Source organism: Triticum urartu, chromosome 6A, assembly GCF_056163025.1.
Source record: "Triticum urartu cultivar PI428250 chromosome 6A, HENAU_Tu73, whole genome shotgun sequence".
Lineage (NCBI taxonomy): Eukaryota > Viridiplantae > Streptophyta > Magnoliopsida > Poales > Poaceae > Triticum > Triticum urartu.
Window position 1 is genome coordinate 76,293,474 of NC_141878.1, and position 24,362 is coordinate 76,317,835.

Genomic DNA, 24,362 nt, shown 5'->3' on the forward strand with positions numbered 1-24,362 from the left:
CGGCCGATTACCCTAGGCTACTTCCAGCCTCACAGGTAACTGAGACCGAAGTCCCAGTACTTCGAAAAGCAATCTGTCCTTGCGTGTTTTTGATTGCCGTATAATAGCCGTGTTTTGCAGGGGAGGTCCTCGAGGCGGAAGGCCGAGCCTGCGGCGACTAGCCAATAAGGGGCCACGAGGCCAGGCAGGCTGAAAAGACCCACAGTCCGGATTGAGACACCGGCGCAGCGGTACGGTGCGCCGTCTTTATTACAAGACATTATTCTCAGAGGCATATTAACGCCCATGCCTTCTTTTCAGGAAAAAGAGTGCTCGCCGGACTATACCCGGAGAGGCTACTAATCGCGCCTTCACCAGCCAGGCTCCAAGGCCGGATTCGGAGGCGGGAACGAATACGAGGCGTGCGCCAGGCGCTCCTCCGACAGAAGATGCGGATAAACTGTCCTCCACCAATTCCGAGCTGGAAAGTGCCATGAACCACAGGCGTCGCTGGACTGTTCGTCATGATGCTTGTTTCTCCCAAGAGGTATTGGATGCCTTCAACTCGGGAGATGCGTACCTCCGTGCCGCTCAAAATGGTCTAGCCAGAGCCACGGAGCAGTATGTAAAAGACATACAGGTGAGAAAATTTGGTGATTATATATATCAGTAGCCCCTGAGACTTGAAACAGTTAGAATAACTGATTTAAGGATCATTTGTTATGCAGGTTCTTACCGAAAAGAATACTCAACTGTCCCAGGAGCTGGAAGAGTGCAGAGCCCAACTTCAGGCCGCATTGGCCGCGGCAGGGGAGCCCAAAGAGACCCCCTCTGGTAATATATCCTTCGAATGATAAGTGTCATATAGGATGCGGCGTATATGCAGATCTGACAATAAAATTGCAGATGACGCTGGAGTAAATCCGGATAAGCAACAGCTCCTACGCCAGCTGAAGGTCGGTGAGAGCGTGCTTACGAGGGTGAGGCAGGAGAAGAATGATCTCCTAGATGCCAACACCAGGCTGGGCGTGGAACTAAAAGATGTTCGTGCCCAACTGTCGGACTCTGTTAAGGAGAATCGGCGGCTTCGACGCGACATATTTAGTAAGTGCTTGAACGAACTTTGAAAAAGAGTTCGGCGAGGAAGCTGGTTGACAGAGTTATGTCTGTAGGTATGCTAACAGGTCGTCCTGCCGAGGAAATGCCGGGTTCAACGGGTGACCTTCTTCCCGAGCTCTCACAGCTGCACGAACGAGTTCGGCAGGTGATGCAAGGCGTCGCCCAGGCCTTGTGGCCATCCATCTCCATACCCGAAGGCCTTGGAGAGCTTGCAGAAAAGCTGAAGGGAGCGCGGCGGCGCTTCCGATTATGGAAGATATCGGCCTGCCATCAGGGCGCCAGGGAAGCCTGGGCAATGGTGAAGACACGGTACACGAAGGCTGACCCGAACCACATGGCCGAAGTCGGACCCGTGGGGCCCGATGGGAAGGAGATCCCTGTGAGCTTAGTGTACGGCCAAGTAGAATTGGCCGCAAGGTATTCCCAACAGGACTGTAGACTAGACATCCTGGTATTGAAGAGGAATTCAACCAGTCAAATTGACTATGTAATTTAAAGTGACATGTATAAAGCCTTCTAGCCGGATTGTAGATCGTTTGTCGTGGCGGACCTTTTCGCTTCAACCTCGGGACCCGACGATCCGGAGTGTATCCGGATACCCTCTCGGTTATGTAAGAACCGGGGCATGCGTGGAGACCAGGCATAGGGGTCATTAGTGCTTTATCAGACAAGTGCCCAACTAGTTATGTTATATTACATGGGTAGTAAGAAACATCTTCCAGGGAGAATAGTTCCGTTAAGGGTTCCTTTCCCTAGGTAAGCATGCCCTAAAGTGCATGTCCGGACTGCGATAAGAAGCGCAGAAAAAGCATCTGGGGGAAGATATGGATAATAAATAAAACTCATCTTTTGTTCACCGACCGAATATTCCCTTAAGAACGCTAGCTTTCGGCTTCACCCAGTCTGAGGTACACATCCAGCTAACCCGGTGGTAACAATCGCAGAGGTGCTCCCCTTATGCCCTAGCCGAATTAACGGGAACATAGGGCATAAATACAAGAGCCAGGCAACCCAGCTTGGCCAAAACTTAAGTCATATCGATGCATATAATGGTGAGAAAAGGTACATGCGGAAGTATAACACATGTGTTGGGCGTGAGGCCCAGGTAAATAACTTAAGCTTCTGTGAAAGAAGCCCCCAGGTATGGAGAGTGCGGCTAACGCATCTGTAATGTACAAGTGAGGCACAAGGTGACCCTTGAAGGCCTAGAGAAATAATAAGAAAAAGAAAGAAAGGGAAACAAGACAGATGATGCATATGCAGAAAATGGACAAAGGGAGGGGACTAACATAGAGTCCGGTGCTAGGCGTAGAATCTTCGAAGCCTGGCTGCGTTCCATGGGTTCGGCTGGAGTCGACTAGTCGATGCATCCCGCAGTCGGTACGCTCCACCGGTCAGAACTTGGTCGATAATGAAGGGACCTTCCCATTTGGGCTGGAGCTTGTTCTTTTTCCTATCCGGCAGTCGTAGAACTAGTTCGCCAACATTATAAGTTTTGGCCCGTACTTCTCTGCTTTGGTATCTGCGAGCCTGTTGTTGGTAAAATGCGGAACGGGCTTTGGCTACGTCGCGCTCTTCCTCCAAGGTGTCCAGACTGTCCTGCCGATCAAGCTCGTCTCCTCTATCTTCGTACATGCGCACTCGAGGTGAGTCATGAATTATGTCACAGGGCAAGACTGCCTCTGCGCCGTACACCATAAAAAATGGTGTATATCCGGTACTACGATTCGGCGTGGTCCGCAGCCCCCAGAGTATGGAGCCGAGATCCTCTATCCAGTGCGTGTCAGACTCCGTTAAGGAACACACTAATCTGGGTTTAATGCCGCTCATTATAAGACCGTTTGCTTGTTCGACTTGACCGTTGGTTTGTGGGTGATAGACTGAAGCATAATCGAGCTTGATGCCCATTTTGCTGCACCAGAGTTTTACCTCGTCGGTCATGAAGTTCGTGCCATTATCAGTGATGATGTTGTGGGGGACGCCGTAACGGTGTACAACCCCAGATATGAAATCTATCACCGGTCCGGATTCGGCTGTTTTAACCGATTTAGCCTCTATCCATTTGGTGAATTTATCCACCATGACCAATAAGTATTTTTTCTTGTGGGTTCCCCCTTTAAGGGGTCCAACCATGTCAAGCCCCCAGACCGCGAAGGGCCATGTAATGGGGATTGTTTGGAGGGCGGTGGGTGGCATGTGGCTTTGATTTGCGAAGAGCTGGCAACCGGCGCAACGTTGGACCAAGTCCTGTGCATCTGCCTGGGCCGTTGGCCAATAGAATCCTTTACGGAAGGCCTTGCTTACAAGAGCCCGGGCTGCGGCGTGATGACTGCCGAGTCCGGCGTGAATTTCTGCCAAAAGATTCCACCCTTCCTCTTCGGAGATGCACCTTTGAAGGACTCCGGTAGTGCTTTTCTTGTACAACTCTCCCTCATGGACCCTGTAGGCCTTGGATCGCCGCACTATGCAGCGTGCCTCATTTTGGTCCTCTGGAAGTTCCTGTCTAGTTAGGTAGGCTAGGAATGGTTCTGTCCACGGGGCAATAATGGCCATTATTTCGTGGGCTGAAGGTGTTATTTCAGTGGCGGAGCCTCCGATTGTGTCAGAGAGTTCGGTATCGGGTATTTTGGCCGGGTCCGGACTGTTGTTACCGGTGTCCCCTTCCCATGCTACGGATGGCTTGAAGAGCCTTTCTAGAAATATGTTGGGAGGGACCGCGTCGTGTTTTGCGCCGATGCGGGCGAGGATATCCGCCGCCTGAATGTTTTTCCGAGCCACGTGGTGAAATTCGAGTCCCTCGAACCGAGATGACATTTTGAGAATGGCGTTTCGATAGGCCACCATTTTTGGATCCTTGGCGTCAAAATCTCCGTTTATTTGGGATATTGCGAGGTTTGAATCCCCACGCACCTCCAGGCGTTGAATGCCCATGGAGACTGCCATCCGAAGACCATGCAACAGAGCTTCGTATTCGGCTACATTGTTGGAATCTGTATACAATATTTGCAGTATGTACCGAACAGTATCTCCGGTTGGGGACGTCAGGATGACGCCAGCCCCTAGACCGGCCAGCATTTTGGAACCGTCGAAGTGCATGATCCAATTGGAGTATGCGCTGTACTCTTTAGGGAGTTCGGCCTCCGTCCATTCGGTGACGAAGTCGGCCAGTGGTTGTGATTTAATGGCTCGGCGAGGTTTGTATGTTATGTCGAATGGGAGGAGCTCAATGGCCCATTTGGCAATCCGGCCCGTAGCGTCACGGTTGTTGATAATATCATTAAGTGGCACCTCTGAGGCTACTGTAATCGAACACTCTTGAAAGTAGTGTCGCAGTTTCCGTGATGCCATGAATACCGCATATGCTATTTTTTGGTAATGCGGGTATCGTGATTTGCATGGAGTGAGGACAGTGGATACATAGTATACCAGCTTTTGAAGAGGGAATTTGTGTCCGTCCGCTTCCCGTTCAACAACGAGCACCACGCTTACAACTTGATGAGTTGCCGCAATATACAACATCATTGGTTCGCCGATGTTTGGTGCGGCCAGGATCGGGTTGGTTGCCAAAATGGCCTTTATTTCTTCCAATTCGGCTGTGGCTGCGTCCGTCCACTCAAAGTGTTCGGTGCGCCGAAGGAGGCGATAAAGGGGTAAGGCCTTTTCTCCCAAGCAGGAGATAAAGCAGCTTAGAGCCGCCGCGCATCCAGTTAGCTTCTGGATTTGTTTGAGGTCTGTTGGGGTAGCCAACCGTGACAACGCTCGGATTTTGGCTGGATTAGCTTCAATACCTCTACGTATGCCTCCACTGTTTAGCCGATCTGGTTTGCCAGACATGTCTGAATCATGCGCTGATATGTTGCGCCGGCGTTTTTGAGCCCGAAGGGCATTGTGTTGAAGGAGAATGGGCCGTATGGTGTGATGAATGCCATTGCGGCTTGGTCTGGCTCTGCCATTTTAATTTGATGGTAGCCGGAGGATGCGTCGAGGAAACACAATGAATCGTGTCCTGCGGTAGCGTTGATGATTTGATCGATGCGGGGGAGGGGGAAGGGATCCTTTGGGCAGGCCTTGTTAAGGTCCTTAAAATCGACGCACAAGCGCCAGGATTTTTCCTTCTTTGGTACCATCACCAGGTTCGCTAGCCAGTCTGGATGTTTTATGTCTCTAATGAATCCGGCCTCCAATAGCTTGGCTAGTTCCTCTCCCATGGCTTGTCTCTTAGGTTTGGAGAAACACAGAAGAGCCTGCTTGACTGGCTTGAATCCTTTTAGGATATTTAGGCTGTGCTCGGCCAGCATGCGTGGGATTCCTGGCATGTCTGAAGGGTGCCAGGCAAAAATGTCCCAGTTCTCGCGTAGGAACTCTCCCAGTGCAGCGTCGACATCAGGGTTTAATTGTGCCCCGATGGAGGCTGTTTTTATAGGGTCCGTTGGATGGACTTGGAATTTGACTATTTCGTCCGCTGGTTTAAAGGAGGTGGACTTGGATCTTTTATCGAGTATCACGTCGTCCCTGTTCACCGTGGAGCGCAGCGTAGTTAGTTCCTCGGCTGCTAGGGCTTCGTATAGTACCTCAATGGCCAGTGCGGCTGTCTTATTTTCGGCGCGGAGTGCTATGTCCGTATCACTAGCAAGAGTGATGATTCCGTTGGGCCCGGGCATTTTGAGCTTCATGTACCTGTAATGGGGTATGGCTTGGAAGATTGTAAACGCCTCCCACCCTAATAGAGCGTGGTATCCGCTGCTGAAAGGGGCCACTTGGAATGTAATTTCCTCGGACCTGTAATTATCCAGCGTGCCGAATACCACATCTAGTGTGATTTTCCCAGCACAGCGTGCTTCCCGACTGGGGATAATTCCTCTAAAGGTTGTGCTACTTTGCTCAATGGGGCTCCAGTCTATTTCCATCTTTTGAAGAGTTTCCTCATAGATGAGGTTTAATCCGTTGCCGCCGTCCATGAGTACCTTGGTGAGTCGAAAGCCGTCTACGATTGGATTGAGGACCAGTGCGGCTGGTGCTCGGGCTGTTCGGAATTTAGGTTCGTCACTGGCATTGAAGGTAATAGCCGAGTCACTCCAAGGATTTATTGCTGCTACGTGGCAGATTTCGGCCATGCTGCGGAGTGTTCGCTTGCGTCTATTATTTGACACGAAGGTCTCAAAGACCGTTAACACCGTATTGTTGTCCACGGGATGGTGCTCTGTGGTATTTGGGAGGAGTAGATCCTCACCACTTTTGGCCACCTGCCGGAGTATCCAACATGCTCTAACGCTGTGCATTGGTATTGCATCCGCTGTACTATGAATTTTGCAGGGTTCATTGAGCCATCCCTCCAGTACGGTTCCTTGCCCCGTAGAGGGCTTTTGCTTTTTGGTAGTTAACCCGGGTGTATTGTAATAATGCACCCTTTTATTTCGGACTGGGTTTGTATTCAGGGCCGGATTATCCCCAAATTTTATTTCGGTTTTCCAGGCGCTTTCCATCGCACAGAACTTTCGTACTATGGACACCAAGTCGACAAAGCGTGTAATTTCGCGGCGACTTATGGCGTTGAGGATTCCCTTGTCCGTGCAATTATTGTAGAAGAATGAAATTGCGTCTTCCTCGCGGTAGTCCTTTATCCTGTTCATGACCAGGAGGAATCTGGCCCAGTAATGGTGTACTGTTTCTTCGGGCTCTTGCCTAATTTGGGATAGATCGCTTATGTTTGGGTGGGTGGGTGGAATTGAACCCGAATCCTCACCCAATCTGAGACTCAGGGGCCAAGGAGTTTCCGAACTCGGAAGTTTGGATTGTTGGATGTTTTCCAATAAATCTAGCCTGTTGCCTGACTCTAGGTTCAGGTCTTGAGTGACGTCCTCCCCTCCACGGGTATCCGGCTTGGAGGGATCGGGAATCCGGACATAGCTAGTCCTTAAGATAGATGAAGGGTTGCCGCATTGTTCCTCCACCACTGCAACGTGATGGGTGATCTGGGGAGAGTTGATCTCTCTCAGATCGGGTTTAGGCCCAATCTGATTGTAGTCTATAGCGACTCCTAGGGCGGCAATGCGATCCAAGAGCTCGTTCAGGGAAGAGAGCTCCATTGGATCTAACTGCTCGGCGAGTTCCGAGTTGACGTGAAGATTGCTTTCGATGACCCGAGAAGTCATCATCGGCGCAACGGCCGAACAGGAGGTCATAAGAAAACCACCTAGCCGGAGAGTTTGGCCGATAGCCAAAACTCCCTCAGCAACAATGCCGTATTTAAAGACGGGATGAGACATCCTTCCAGGTGGCGACGGCACAGCGGGACTCTCAATGAAAGCACACATGTCGGTGTTAAAACCGGCGGATCTCGGGTAGGGGGTCCCGAACTGTGCGTCTAGGCCGGATGGTAACAGGAGGCAGGGGACACGACGTTTTACCCAGGTTCGGGCCCTCTTGATGGAGGTAAAACCCTACGTCCTGCTTGATTAATATTGATGATATGGGTAGTACATGAGTAGATCTACCACGAGATCGGAGAGGCTAAACCCTAGAAGCTAGCCTATGGTATGATTGTATGTTGTGGTTGTTGTTGTCCTACGGACTAAAACCCTCCAGTTTATATAGACACCGAAGAGGGTTAGGGTTACACAAGGTCGGTTACAAAGGAGGAGATATCCATATCCGTATTGCCTAGCTTGCCTTCCACGCCAAGTAGAGTCCCATCCGGACACGAGACGAAGTCTTCAATCTTGTATCTTCATAGTCCAACAGTCCGGCCAAAGGATATAGTTCGGCTATCCGGAGACCCCCTAATCCAGGACTCCCTCAGTGCCTTTCGTAAAATGCTTGCTAAGTATGATGTTAATCATATAATTGCATCTCCTTATCACCCGCAGTCTAGTGGTCAAGTAGAATTGAGTAATAGAGAGCTCAACTTAATTTTGCAAAAGACCGTTAATAGATCTAGGAAGAATTGGTCCAAGAAACTTGATGATGCATTATGGGCTTAGAACTGCATATAAAAATCCTATGGGTATGTGTCCTTATAAAATGGTTTATGGAAAAGCATGCCACTTACCTTTCGAACTAGAACATAAGGCATATTGGGCCATTAAAGAGCTCAATTATGATTTCAAACTTGCCGGTGAGTAGAGGCTTTTTGACATTAGCTGACTTGATGAATGGAGAACCCAGGCCTATGAAAATTCCAAGTTATTTAAAGAAAAAGTTAAAAGATGGCATAACAAAAGGATACAAAAGCGTGAGTTTAATGTAGGTGATTATGTATTGCTATACAACTCTTGTTTGAGATTTTTTGTAGGCAAACTCCTCTCTAAATGGGAAGGTCCTTACGTCATCGAGGAGGTCTATCGTTCCGGTGCCATAAAAATCAACAACTTTGAAGGCACAAATCTGAGGGTGGTGAATGGTCAAAGAATCAAACATTATATCTTAGGTAATCTCATACATGTTGAAACTAATATTATTGAAACCGTAACCCCGGAGGAATACATAAGGGACACTTTCCGGAACATTTCAGACTCCGAAAAGGAATAGGTACGTGGTACGGTAAGTAAACTGACTCCAAAACAGTTCTAATGGCAACATTTCTCTGTTTTGGAATATATAAAAAAAATAGGAAAATAAGAAGCAGACCGGAAAGGACACGAGGCCTCCACAAGGGTGGAGGGCGCGCCTCTGCCTCGTGGGCACCTCGTGTGCTTCCCGGACTCCATTTTCCTGCACGATACTCCTTTTGGCCGGTAACAATTCATTATATAATCTCCCGAAGGTTTTGACCACCGTATCACGCAAATATCTCCTGTCTTTGTTTCGAGCTATTTTTCTGATAGATCTAGATCGCCATGGCATCTTCAAGTGCCCCCAAGGACAAGTTCTTCGAGAAGGTCATCAACCCCTACCATGCGGAAGTGCTGCAACACCCTCAAACCATTGAGATGCGTGAGGGGTTGTTGCGCATCCGCGATGTGGAGGGACTGAGGAGGACCGGAAGCATGGAGACAAGGCTCGAGGCGATGGAGCAACAAGTTTTCAAGTGTCAGGAGATGGTGGAGCGTGGACTCGACTCCAATCACATAATGATCACGGAGTTCACCAACAACCACAAGCTGGACGCCAAGGACATTGGGGAGGCCATCTTCAAGCTTCACGAGAAAATCGAGCGCCTGCAAGCCCAGATATATGACCTGCAAAACCAAAACTTTGAGTATGAATATAGATTCAAGAGGATGAGTTTGGCTACAGATTTGAGGATTCCGGAGACTTGATCATCCTTCTATGATGGTGAGCCTATGCCTTGGAAGATGGACGACAAGCCTACATCATCAATGATGACCCACAAGTGTAGGGTATCTATCGTATCCTTTTCGATAAGTAAGAGTGTCGAACCCAACGAGGAGCAGAAGGAAATGATAAGCATTTTTCAGTAAGTTATTCTCTGCAAGCACTGAAATTATCGGTAACATATAGTTTTGTGATAAGGTAATTTGTAATGAGTAGCAAGTGATAAAAGTAAATAAGGTGTAGCAAGATGGCCCAATCCTTTTTGTAGCAAAGGACAAGCCTGGACAAACTCTTATATGAAGGAAAGAGCTCCCGAGGACACATGAGAATTATCGTCAAGCTAGTTTTCATCACGTTCATATGATTCGCGTTCGATAATTTGATAATTTGATATGTGGGTGGACCGGTGCTTGGGTACTGTCCTTACTTGGACAAGCATCCCACTTATGATTAACCCCCATTGCAAGCATCCGCAATTACAATAGAAGTATTAAGGTAAACCTAACCATAGCATGAAACATATGGATCCAAATCAGCCCCTGACGAAGCAACGCATAAACTAGGGTTTAAGCTTCTGTCACTCTAGCAACCCATCATCTAATTATTACTTCCCAATGCCTCCCTTTAGGCCCAAACAATGGTGAAGTGTCATATAGTCGACGTTCACATGACACCACTAGAGGGATGACAACATACATCTCATCAAAATATCGAACGAATACCAAATTCACATGACTACTTATAGCAAGACTTCTCCCATGTCCTCAGGAACAAATGTAACTACTCACAAAGCATATTCATGTTCATAATCAGAGGGGTATTAATATGCATAATGGATAAGAACATATGATCTTCCACCAAGTAAACCAACTAGCATCAACTACAAGGATTAATCAACACTACTAGCAACCCACAGGTACCAATATGAGGTTTGGATACAAGAGATGAACTAGGGTTTGAGATGAGATGGTGCTGGTGAAGATGTTGATGGAGATTGACCCCCGACCGATGAGAGGATCGTTGGTGATGATGATGGTGATGATTTCCCCCTCTCGTAGGGAAGTTTCCTCGGTAGAACAACTCCGCCGGAGCCCTAGATTGGTTCCGCCTCGTGGCGGCGGAGTTTCTTCTCCAAAGCTTTCTTATGATTTTTTCTTGGACGAAAGACCTCATATAGCAGAAGATGGGCATCGGAGGGCTACCAGGGAGCCCACGAGGCAGGGGGGCGCGCACAGGGTGGAAGGGCGCGCCCCCACCCTCGTGGCCAGGGTGTGGGCCCCCTTTGGAACTTCTTTCGCCCAATATTTTTTATATATTCTGGAAATAACTTCCGTGAAGTTTCAGGACTTTTGGAGCTGTGCATAATAGGTCTCTAATATTTGCTCCTTTTCCAGCCCAGAATCCCAGCTGCCGGCATTCTCCCTCTTCATGTAAACCTTGTAAAATATGAGATAATAGGCATAAGTATTGTGACATAATGTGTAATAACAGCCCATAATGCAATAAATATCGATATAAAAGCATGATGCAAAATGGACATATCAACTCCCCCAAGCTTAGACCTTGCTTGTCCTCAAGCGAAAGCCGAAATTGAAAAATATGTCCACATGTTTGGAGATAGAGGCGACGATAAAAATAAAATATGGGCATGAGGGCATCATGATCATTCTTAGAATAGCAACATATATATATATTGTCATATGATCTCTTATGCTAAAGTAATAATTCAATCACAATTTCAAGTATGAATCATAAACTTCATTGAGAACCAACAAACTCTAATCTCAGTCATTGAGGCAATTACAATTTATCATAACATAGGAAAGAGTCAATATAGGAGCTTTTCAGCAAGTCCACATACTCAACCATATTTTAGTCTTTCACAATTGCTAACACTCACGCAATATTTATGGGTATGGAGTTTTAATCGGACACAGAGAAAGATAGGGGTTATAGTTTTGCCTCCCAACTCTTTACCTCAAGGGTAACGTCAACAATAATAGTTCATGCAAACCCACATCTAATTAGCCATATATATCAGGATCTTTCCAACACATTGTGCTTGCCAAAGGATAAAATGTAAAAAGGAAAGGTGAAGATCACCATGACTCTTGTATAAGGTAGAAGATAAAAGTAAAAGATGGGCCCTTCGCAGAGGGAAGCAGAGGTTGTTATGCGCTTTTATGGTTGGATGCACAAAATCTTAATTCAAAAGAATGTCACTTTATATTGCCACTTGTGATATGGACCTTTATTATGCAGTCCGTCGCTTTTATTTCTTCCATATCACAAGATCGTATAAAGCTTATTTTCTCCACATTAATAAGTCATACATACTTAGATGGCAATTTTTATTGCATGCACCGACGACAACTTACTTGAAGGATCTTACTCAATCCATAGGTAGGTATGGTGGACTCTCATGGCAAAACTGGGTTTAGGTATATTTGGAAGCACAAGTAGTATTTCTACTTGGTGCGAAGAACTTGGCTAGCATGAGAGGGAAAGGCAAGCTTAACATGTTGGATGATCCATGACAATATAATTTATCTCAGATGAAAGAAAACATAACCCATTACATTGTCTTCGTTGTCCAACATCAACTCTTTAGCATGCCATACTTTAATGAGTTCTCACAATCATAAAAGATGTCCAAGATAGTATATTTATATGTGAAGACCTCTCTTTCTTTATTACTTCCTATTAATTGCAACGATGGCCAAAACTATGTTTGTCAACTCTCAACAACTTTTATTCATCATACTCTTTATATGTGAGCTCATTACTCTCCATAAGATCCATAAGATCTCTTTATTTCTTTTTATTTCTTCTCTTTTATTTTATTCCCTCAAGATCATAGTAAAATAATCAAGCCCTTGACTCAACACTAATCTTTATTATATATAGCTCACAGACTCGATTACATAGAAAGATCATAAAGCAAAACTCACAACTAGATCATACCAAAACTTTATTCTACTAGATCAAGATATTATCAAAAGGATCGAACTAAGAAAAACGGTAAAGATAAAAGTGATGGTGATACGATACCGGGGCACTCCCCCAAGCTTGGCAGTTGCCAAGGGGAGTGCCCATACCAGATACTCAGTTCTTCTTTGTTGGTGAAGAAGATGATGGTTTTGTTGCACTACAAAAGAATACATTTCTGTGATGAAACGTGTTTATCACAGTAGGTCGCGTTTTTTGTCATGCATGTACATCCATGACAAATTTATGACAGAATCAAGATAGTCATGCCTGTGCTGTTGTAGAAGTGTTCCATGACATTACCAAAATTATCATCACGGAAGTGTCCACTTCCATGACGATAAATCGCGCGTCACAAAAGTGCTTTCGTCAAGGGTGACCGACACGTGGCATCCACCCTAACGGAACACCGTTAAGGTATCAGCTCGGGTTTTGGATCCGATAACCCATTGACAGCCCCAACCAATGGGGATTTCCCACGTGTAAAATCATCATTTGCTGGAGGAAACACGTGTCGGCTCATCGTTGGGACAGATGTCAACCACTGGTTGGACGGAAGGCGCCTATGATATGTCGACACGTGGCACGGCCCAACAGAGGCCCATTCCTATGAAAAGGCCGGCCCGTTTGACTTGGTCAAAAGCTGGCGGGCCGGCCCATGGAAAGCCTGTTAACGGCCTGTTCGAATATAGCCCATTTATAGCCCGCTAACCCAAGGCCCGTTACGCCCTATCCGAATTAGGCCCAGTAGCGTCATTTGGGCCATCTAATATGATTCCAGCCCGTTTCACTTCTGGCCCATGTATGGCCCATGACGTCTTTCGTCCCATATGAGGCCCTATGTAACTCTTGTCCTACTAACGGCCCGTGGTGAAACTGGCCTGTAATGAACAGTGTATCACTTTACACCCATTAACGGCCCGTGGTGAAATTGGCCCGTAATGAACAGTGTATCACTTTATACCCATTAATGGCCCGTTATTCCGTTGGGCTGTTTCCAGCCCATGTTATCTTTCGGCCTTCTCAGAGCCCATTTATTCTTGGGCTCATTTCCAGCATTCGTTTACTTACGGCCCGTTACTGTCATTTTGTTTTTGTGGGCCAAATTCAGCCCGTGGTTACAGTCAGCCCATTTGTGGTCCGTTAATACGTTGGGCCGATTTCATAGCGTCATCAAATACAGCCTATTAACGATGGCCCGTTATGGTCGGCCCATGAACGGACGATTCCACCATAATGCGGTCTGTTTGGCCCATGTTGGGCCAATCGATTATACGACCCGTATAAGGCCCATTGATAATACGGCCCGCAGAAGGCCCATTTTTTCTACGGCCTGTAGAAGGCCCATTGTTTCTACGGCCCGTAGAAGGCCCACTGTTTCTATGGCCAGTAGGAGGCCGAGTGTCACTACAGTAAATATTAGCCCATGGTTATTGTGGCCTAGTTTTAAAAAATAGGTTATTGCAGCCACTAGCTAACCGCGGAAAAAAACTGCAATGACTACAAGCAAACAAATAAACAAGACAACAAGGAAATAAATAAGCAAGCAACTAACTCTAGGCTATCATGGCTATTACACATATTACATCCACTGGGCATCAAAGTTCGCCACCAGTGCAAATATAGGGAACAAAGCAGCATATCATATACACTGGTTGTCAAAGTTGGCGACCAGCGCAAATAAACGCCGCAGCAAAACAAATCCAGAACTGAAACCACTTCAGAAGATCTCAAGAAACAATATCCTGGGTACCCATAATGCTGGCAATATGCTTAGCAAGCTTATTAACTTTCTCTTGTTTGGCGCTTAAATCCTCCAGCACTTGTTGTTGCACCAGAAAATATGCATCTGAATTCTCCAGGGACTTCCTTAGTCCTTCAACTTCCTGTCGCAGCACATCTGATCGATGTCTTTCAACTTGAAGTTGAGACTCAAGAAGATGAACTGATTCAGGCAGCGGGTTCGAAGAGCTTGTGCCAGCAGTAGTGGCCAGTAACTCGAACACTACATCAAGATAGGACTTTTGGGTTCCCTCACTGTCGTCAAGATAGTTTTTATCAGCTTTCTTGCAGACCAACAGGGATGTCTCACTATCTTGAACCTTATTTGCATTACATCCTTTACCATTGGATAATGCGGTACTGTTCTCCAATATTTTGTCCGCGTTCTAAAAGAGAAACAAGCAGACACATCACATGTTTACCATGTTGTATATGAAACTCATTTTGGTAAATGAGTTCAGTAGTAAAGTGGACAGGATAACAACATGAAACAAGCATATATCTATGTGTCATGGTCACTTTATGGTCTATATAATTCTAGTTTTTGTTGCCAAATCAAGATAGAGACACAGTTCAAATAATATTTGTTCAAGACAAAGCAGAATAGACAGAATATAAGTGTGGCTAACTATAGAGCTATAACAACACTTGTAATGTGCATGACATGAGAACATAACTGTTTATTCAATTGAAACTGAAATCAACATAGAGCAGGTTACAACAGAAAACCGGTTAAAGAAATAGGTTTAAAACATACCTGTTGCGCCATTGGAGTTTCAATTCCATCCTTCAAATTTGAAAATAGTTGGTATGAGTAAATACAGTCATGCAAGAGCAAAGGAGTATGAACCATAGCTACAGACCTGACCTGAGAACAAATCTTCTTCTCCTTTAAGTGTTGAGTTGGGATTCAGAGTGGTGGTCCTCGTGCTTTGGGCACTACAGTTCCCTTACTAACTGCTCGTGTTTGGGCGCTCTGTGGTGGAGACGGTGCTGTGTCAACTGGAACTGGGTTACTATCTGCCAGGGTTGGGGTTAGAAGGGGTGTAGCTGGTTCTTTGTCCAACTAGGTAGGGGTACAATCTGCAACAGTCTGGGTTATGTGTGGTGGATCTGGTCCTTGGGCAAGTACAACCATGGTTCTATCTGCATCAACTGGTAGCACTATCTTTTCTGAAGACCGTGTTGCTACTCCCTTAGATACTGCCATCACGCTCTCCAATTCAAATGGCCGATAAACAAGAAAAGTAATTGAAAGTATAGACATTGTATGATAGACAGGTGCAGTGGATAGTGGGGAATAAAAGAGGGCATGAAATAATTCATATTTATGTTGTCTAACCAAACAGGATAACATGACACAATTTCACATATATGATGGCTAACTAAACAGGATAGCATGACAAAATTTCACATTATGATGGCTAACTCAAAAATATGGAAAGACATAGTTCAAAATATGAGACTATGTAAACAGGATGACATGACATAACTATATAATGTGTTTATTAAATAGGTTGGCATGCCATAATTCACATACATTCACGAATAGAATGCCATAATTCAAAATATGATGACTGTAAACACTAAACATGATGAGATGATATAACTATATGATGTCTTTATTAAATGGGTTGCCATGCCATAATTCAGATAGATGATGTGTATGTACTATGTAAACATGATGGCATGATATAATTCAAATATATGATTTATATAATAAGCAAGTGAGCAGATGGCAATCCATATATGATGTAAAAACTAAGTAGTGCAAGACAACATGCATGACATGGGTAATATAACCCTGCCAAGTTTGAGCATAGACCTCAGGGGGAAAATAGGACTGGTCATCAGTCTCTGAATCCTCCTCTGAGGAGCTCTCTGTAACCAGCAAGATGTCTGCTTCAGCAGGTAGCATTTTCTGCTCTGAATACCTTGTTTTCACTCCAGATACTTTCATCACCACTTCAAATGGCTGATGCACAGGAAGAGTAGTTGAATATACAAACGTTGTCGATAAATGGAACACGTAATACAAAAAAATGATAGCATGATATAATTCATATACATGATGATTGGCTAAACAACATGGCATTGCATAATTCACATATATAATGTCTTTGCAACAAGATAGCATTGTATAATTCACATATATAATGTCTTGCAACAAGATGGCAATGCATAATTCACATATATGGTAATTAGACACTGAACAAGTGGCATTCACACAAAGCATGTCTAAACTAATCAAATGACATAGCAATGCGAGACACTATACACACGATATGAGCAGCATAACCCTGCCAAGTTAGAGCATACACCTCGGGGGTGGGGGGAATAGGACTGGTCATCTGTCTCTGAATCCTCCTCTGAGGAGCTATCCGTAACCAGCGAGATATGCGCTTCGTCAGATAGCATAGTCTGCTCTGAAGACCTTGTTTTCACTCCAGAATTTGCCATCACTGTGTCAAATGGCTGATGCACACGAAGATCAGTTGAATGTAATAACATTGTTGACAAATGTAATATGTAACGAAAAAAAGGATGGACTGATATAATTTACATATAAAATGACTGGCTAAGTTGGATGGCATTGCAAAATTCACATATATGACGCCTGGCTAAAAAAGATGGCGTTGCATAATTCACATAAACGATGAATAAACTAAACAGATGGCATTCGCACAAAGGATGTCTAAACTAAGCAGATGACATATTTGATGTATAAAGTAAGCAATGCAAGACACCATATGCATGATATAACCAACATTAGCATGCCAAGTTAGAGCGAATACCTCAGGGGGTAAATAGGAGTTGTCTTCTCCTTCTGAATCCCCCTCAAAACAGATATCTTCCTCTCGATTACATTCTGAAATGCGTGGAGGGGGGCTGCCTTTGTGCCTACCATGGAGCGACGTCTGCATGAAATTTTATTGCCACGCAAGGCTCGTCTCTTTTTCTCTACATGTTCAATTCCATTCTTTACAATAACTGTCATGCATAGGAATAAAACATAGTGAGATTATGTAAGGAGTGCATGCAGAAACCAGAGTGATGGTAGCAACCTGTGGATAGGCCCAAAACCAATAATAGCAGGCAGATAATGGCTTTAGTTAAAAAATACAGATAATGGCTTCTTTACTGTTTGTTTCCCACCCAACATGAAACTCACAGTAGACACCGGAGATTAACCAGATAGTAGATAGATACTATTGATAGCAGCCCCGATATGTACCCCATAACCATTTAGAAACTCAAGTTTGACCATTAGTTTGGAGCTGACTTAGAGTCTAATCAGTGAACAGGATGATAAAGTAGCATGTAATATTAAGCGATGCATAACGTAAGCAGACACGAAAGAGTGCGACCTCTCTTGCGGACCCGTGTAGTCCTCGAGGTCATCTACTCGATTGATGATGGTAGTGCAGTTTTCATGGCTGCCAGCGGCGGGGAAGAAGATCTGAGGCAGTGAAAGACAGTCTGGAGGCCAGATCCCTGCTGTGCTGGACCCTTCTGTCGTTGGAGCAGCTGAGCTGGGGTGGACGACGGCGCAGCAGGAGCAGGACAAACCACACAAGGTTTTCTTTGACAACTATCTGTAAGAGAAGTAATTCTGTAAGGGCTCGTTTGAATTGGAGGATTCCAACAATGCAGGGATAGGAAATAGACAGGAATAGGATAGGAATGCATGTGCAAAACAGAGAATTTAAAAACACAGGATTTCTGCCAATCTGGGTGTTTAATTCACAACAATTGGAAGATCACAGGATGCAAAGAAGCATGGTGAGATTAAGTCAAACCACAAGAAAATGTACGGTTATAATGCTATTATGCTACTATCTCTTAGTCTTGTGCTTCATGAATAGGAATTTGAAAAGGAGGACAAGTGAAAATTAAAATTCCTACGTTTTTTCTTTAAAGGAGACACTAAAGGAACAAATCAGTGTGCTCAGTGGACAATATATATAACATGTAGAGTAAAAAAGAGATGCAACAAGTGTACAACCTCTTTGGCGAAGCCATGTCGATCTCAGCGTGATTGGGTTGGCCGGTGAGGATGCTCCGGCTGACTTGGCTGTCGGAGGAGGGGAAGAAGATCTTTGGCGTCTGGAGATGGAGCCCGAGGTACTGCTCCACTGTGATGGAGGGTTTCGTCGTTCGAGCAGCTCCGGTGAGTTGTATGACGCCGAGGCTGAAGCAGGACAAGAGAGACAACGAACAACGTTAACCTGAGTGGAATTCTAATAGCATCTCCAATACATGACGTAAAATACATAAACACAAAGTGCTAGATGTAAAATACATCAGCCGCTCATCTCTGAACTTAACTGTCGAAACTGAATTTAACTGTCGAAACTGAACTTAACTGTCGAAACTGAATTTTGTTGTCGAAACTGAATTTTGCTATCGAAACTAAATGCACTAGCAAGGTGAGGCTACACGTCGGTCGAATGACTTTTTCATCTCTGGTCATTCGATTTTGCAGCCGTTGGATACGAAATCAAGGGCCTGCGGTTCATCTTCAACCTCCATCCCCCTGAGCCGGCCAAACGTCAGCCCCCCGCCGCCCGCGGCCGGCGGTGCGCCGCCCCGAAAACACTCCCCATCCCCGGTCCGCCGCCGCCCCGACCATCCCTCCAGCCCCCCCGTGCCGAGCTTTTTCTCCGGCGATCCCCACGCCACCGCCCCGCCAACACCCCGCCACCGCCGTTGACCACCGCCCCCATCCTGAACCCTAATATAGATAGTGGGGTACCTCTCCGGCGAGCCCCCCCTGCTGCGGCTGGTTCTTCCTTCACCCCGGCGGCATCAGAGTGAAGTGTAGCTAAATCGGAGCAGCATCGCAAGCAAGAGCAAGAGCGAGAGCAGCAGCGCGAGCAAGAGCAATAGCAAGAGCAGACCAGGCAGGGGACCGAGAGCAAGAGCAGAGCAGCAGTGCGAGCGAGAGCTAAAGCAGCAGCAGGTCCTACTGATGTGGACGTCGCCGCCGAGGGAGCGACGCCATGGAGGAATTGGCCGGCGATGCCGCCGTGGATGGAGCCGCGCTGTGTCGGCTCGGGACCGAGCGCCGGCAGCACCGTGAGATCGAATCAAGAAGAAAATGCGGCGATTAGTGTACAACCTCTTTGGTGGCGCCGATTAGGCTGCAGCTTCATCCGAGGAAACGGTGATGATGATGCTCTTCCGGTGGTGCATGTGAAGACGGCGGTGTGGGAATGGAGGTGGCGCGAAAGACAAGGGGAACGTCAGGGCAGCTCCTTGGACGTGGAGGACGGGGTGGCTGAACCGGCGGGACAATGAGATCGACGACGGATCCTCATCCGGTACGGTGGATGAGGGACGTCGAGGTGTTGTTGTGGACGTCGTCGTCGGGGAAGAAGCTCCGGCTGGGTGGCGGACGGAGTAGGTTGTGGGGTTTCGTCGCGGGTTTTCGCGGTCTCGGTGTACGAATGGATGGGCGGATGGGATGGCAGTGGGGAACCATGGCTTAGAGACGCGCTTGTCCGAAATGTGGGGTAAGTTACGAAAGTAACTGACGGTGTCCTGGACCAGGGGGGACTCACCACGTCGTCTCCCGATCTATTAGATTGGGCCGAGGCCCCCCATGGCTGTATACTCATGGGCCAGTTCGGACAGCTGCCGCATACAAGGAAGATTCCACAAAGACTTGGCGATCAAGACAAGGACTTCTCCCCACCGGCGTATTCGGCTAGGACTCTTGTTAACCTAGGCCTCTGGTGCATTATATAAACCAGGGCCAGGCTAGTCGATAGAATATACAACATACAGAACAACAATCATACCATAGGCTAGCTTCTTGGGTTTAGCCTCTCCGATCTCGTGGTAGATCTACTCTTGTATTACCCATATCATCAATATTAATCAAGCAGGACGTAGGGTTTTACCTCCATCAAGAGGGCCCGAACCTGGGTAAAACTTCGTGTCCCTTGCCTCCTGTTACCATCCAGCCTAGACGCACAGTTTAGGACCCCCTACCCGAGATCCGTCGGTTTTGACACCAACATTGGTGCTTTCATTGAGAGATCCGCTGTGTGATCGACAAAAGGATCGATGGCTCGCCTGCAGATCAACTGCGACTTCGGCGTCTTCGTCACCAGTTCGACTGGTCACCTTGGTTTGACCAAGAATTGCGCCCTGTGTTCAGATCACCATGTTCGGACGAGGGCCTTCATCAAACATCAACTCCAATCTCTATCAAGATCACGGAGGAATCATCTATGGAGCTCGGGGGCTCAACGTCAACATTGCCCTCAAGCGACCGTGCTGTTTCTTTTTGGACAGCGAACTCGTATCTGCCGCCACCACCTCGAGTATCGCTTTGACGATCGCTTTGGTGGAATTGTGCGGAATTGAGTCTATAACAACCCTGGAAAATTTCTTCGAGTTACGATGGAGAAATCTCTGACAATCCACGATATACCGGAGCCCTGTCAAATCTGGATCGGAATTTGGATGAGTTTAGGGCATGGTGTCCAGCTTCTAGCTCGGACGTCCTTTGGAAGATCCAACCGTTGATCGGCTGCGGAATTCCTATATCTACCACCTCTCAAAATTTCAGCTCGATCCGACCGTCCAAACTGCGGGAACCCTCCGATTAGTGCATCACTTTTCAGATCTGTTTTCTGCGCGAAAACGAATCCGACCCGAGTTCATCTTTTTTATGAACAGGATTTCGGACATCCCTTTTGAAGGAAGTTTTGTATGGGGAATTGTGTTTTGTTCCCGAACACATCCCACTAACTTTAAGATCTTTTGAACATGATCTTCAACATCATGCTGGTGTCAAACCGGTCTGGCAATATTACTCCACGGCTGCCGACCTGCGTTAGACACGTCATCACTTTAGCGGAGCTCAACTTCTTCGGATCATCATCTCGGCAAGCCGAACAAGAGTCCGGCATCGCGAAGGATAAATCATCATCAACATCGCTGCCCCACGGATTACACAGAGCGGGCATACCGGCATCGCCGCACGGTCGCTTCATCAAGCCGGCATCGACCACGTCACGAGCTGCATCGACAGGGCCGTACTATTGCTTCTTCAAGCTGGTGTCCATCACGCCGACCTACTTCGACTCATCGGCTGACGTCGAGGCTTCAACATCTCGGCTAGATCGGGGGCTTCGCCATCTCTTCATCAACCTACTCTGGACACTTCGGCGTCACTAGCCGACCAGCTCCGTCACGTTAGCTGGGCCGAGGGCTTCGCCTCGGCGAGTCAACCTTTACCAGCATTGTCATACCGTTGTTTTATCGCCTATCAGGCAATGGGTGTGCGGAGCGAGTCCCAATTTTGGGAATCACCTTCCTTCGGATTGCTACAACAAATAAACCAGGTCTATCAAATGGTGACCGCATTAACAACGGTCGCGTGGGGGTTCAATTAGTTTCCGTACATAGTCCGGCGAACGCCGCATCCGAAGCTCGGACCGACCTGTGAATTCAGGCTTTGCCACACCTTTACTACATCACGCCGACGCCCTGCATCGACATTGATTTTGGCGCCAGATCATATTTCTTCTATTCCTCACTTTGCATAAATTATTTATTATGCAACATTTTTTTAATTATCATTATTACTATTATCTCTGGTTTGCACTATTTTTTGTGCATAGGAAAATGATCCGGGGACTTCGGCGTCACTCTGCCGGTCTGCATTGACTGTGCTATGTCACCACTTCGGCGTGTCGAGCTCTCCGCTCCGCCACCTCGGGACCAGCTTGGGAGATGGAACCTTGCCCCGTATCAAGCTCGGACCGCGTCATCAATACCGAACAAATTAACCAGCTAAGTCACTTTCATGCTCAAAGCTTTAATTTCTAACTTGTGTTTGGTTCGACCAAGCATTATACTTTTTTGGAAAAAAGTTGCCTGTAAATTTTTTTCCTTGTCCAAACTTTGTTTGTGATGCATAAATTCAAATACCCAATTCATTTGGGGGCTTCCTTCATGAAGCTTTTCCACTTGCATATGATTATACTTGTACGGCTTCGTACCTTGTTCGTGTATTACGCCACAATATGCACCATATTGACTTAAGCGATTTGCAAGCTGGGTTGCCTCGCTCCTGTGTTTACCCCTACATTCCCGATTGTTCGGCAAGGGAGTAAAGGGAGCACCTCTGCGATTGTCACGATCGGGTCGCCCGAGCCGGACCTCAGACTGGGTGAAGCCGAAAGCTAGCACTCTTATAGTTTTCAATGATGGTCGGCACACAACGGAACTCATGAGTACAAAAAATCTATTGCATAAGTCTCATAATAATAATGAGCACCGAAGAAAGGTATCGGTGGGGGTACTATTTTCTTCGAAGATGCTTCTTACACTTCACGGTAATATAGCATAAGTTCCCTAAGCGCGCTTTGTCTGTTACAGCCTTATGGCCTGATTGCCTGGTTATTGGAAACACCGTCGATATTCTCGACCGATGGAGTACATAACAGTTTTCGGTCCTTGACCGAAGAGGGAGAAGCTGACGGTCGGTTAAGACGCGTTTAAAGTTCGGTTGAACATAGATATGATATAAGTACTTCGGTACATGCAATCATTCTTCTACCCAAGTCACTTGGGGGCTCTTAAGTTTATTTGAGCCGTTTTATAATAAGTGTTCTTCTTCTTAGTCGTTGCGAAGTTTTTTTTATTATTATTTATCACTCCTTTTTTCGACACGAGTGTGCGGTCACTAGCCGGGGAGCCTAATTTCTCTCTCAAAGGTGCTAGAGTTTAGTTTGCTAAACTGGCCTGATGAGAAGTACTCCGCCCTCGGGATAGGAGGTTGAAGCCGTAGGCTGACCCGCTCGAAGTCTTGAGATAGGATGTATCATGTTAAAGCACGACGGAAGCACTTCTTTTTTCTAAGACCAACTTTCGGATTGGCACCGAACACTTGATATTGTTCGGACGTCATGTTTTTACTGATGTTTCCTGGCTTTCCAAGCTTTTTGGCACTTTTAAACTATTTGTGCTTTTCCAGCATTAGTCTCGCAGTGCAACGTCGGACACCTTTAGGGATTCAGAAAAAACATTCTAAGATATTGCTATATATGCATCGGTTTCGAATTGTGTCTTCGGTCAATAGTTGGGTTGCCTGGCTCCTGCACTTGCTTCCTACGTTCCGTTTTGTTCGGCTGGGCGTGCAAAGGGAGAACCACTGCGATTGTGCTTCCAGCTCACATGGTTAAGCACCTCAGTGGAGAAAGCCGAAAACTGACTTTCACAATAAGCGTAAACTGGTCAGCGATCCGATGACTATGTTAAATGATGGGCCGTTCATAACATTGGCCGAAGTGTTTACGGCTTGACCCCGACTGTCGCCGAACACTACCGGGGGCTATTAACTGGCCTCCCAAACTAAATCCTCAATATTTTGCTCTTACATTAGAGCTGAGGTTTAATGATCATGCTTAGCATGACAACCCAAAGAAAGGAACCGATAGCGGGACTATTTTCTTTGGAAGACATTTCTTCTGTTAAACAGTAATATAACTCTTTGCGTACCTTTGTTTATAAAATAGTATGGCCATATTGCCTTGTTTGTTGTAAATCTTTGCCCTCATAAAGGCTTTATAAAGTAGGATAAACACTCCTCGGCTACTGGCCGAGGAGGTGGAAGCCGATGGTCGGTCAACAAAGTTTTGTACAATGCGGATCCGAGCATTAATGACGTAAAGTACTTGGATACAGAGTCATTACACATAATTTGTGATTTTACTATGGATATTGATCCTTAATTCGGCCACCCGTGCCCGCATTAAGGCTCGGGGGCTACTGGGCTTCGGGATTATTATTTACAAATATTCAAGGGGCACATTGATCCCCTGATCTGGTGTTACCACCCGACCAGTGTCTCGGGGGCTACTGCATTGCTTGTCCAATGCAGAAAATTTTATGTGCAATATAGTTTCCGAGGAGATTTTGATCCTCAGGTTGGTCGGCCGCACCCAAACTGAATCTTGAGGATTGAACATACCGCTTTTAGTGTCGCGAGGTATTCTGCCGAGCTTGGACTTGATCCTCAGGCCGATTTTGCAAATCAACCTGAGTCTCAGCGGCTACTGGGATCAGCGGTCTTACGTCATCCTTCAGGTGCATCTCGGGTTTTAGACCGATACACACCTTGAGGGCTACTGGCTATATATCTCGGAAGAGAATAAATTGCACCAATAAAAAATATTCACAAAAATCGGCCCACATTCGGG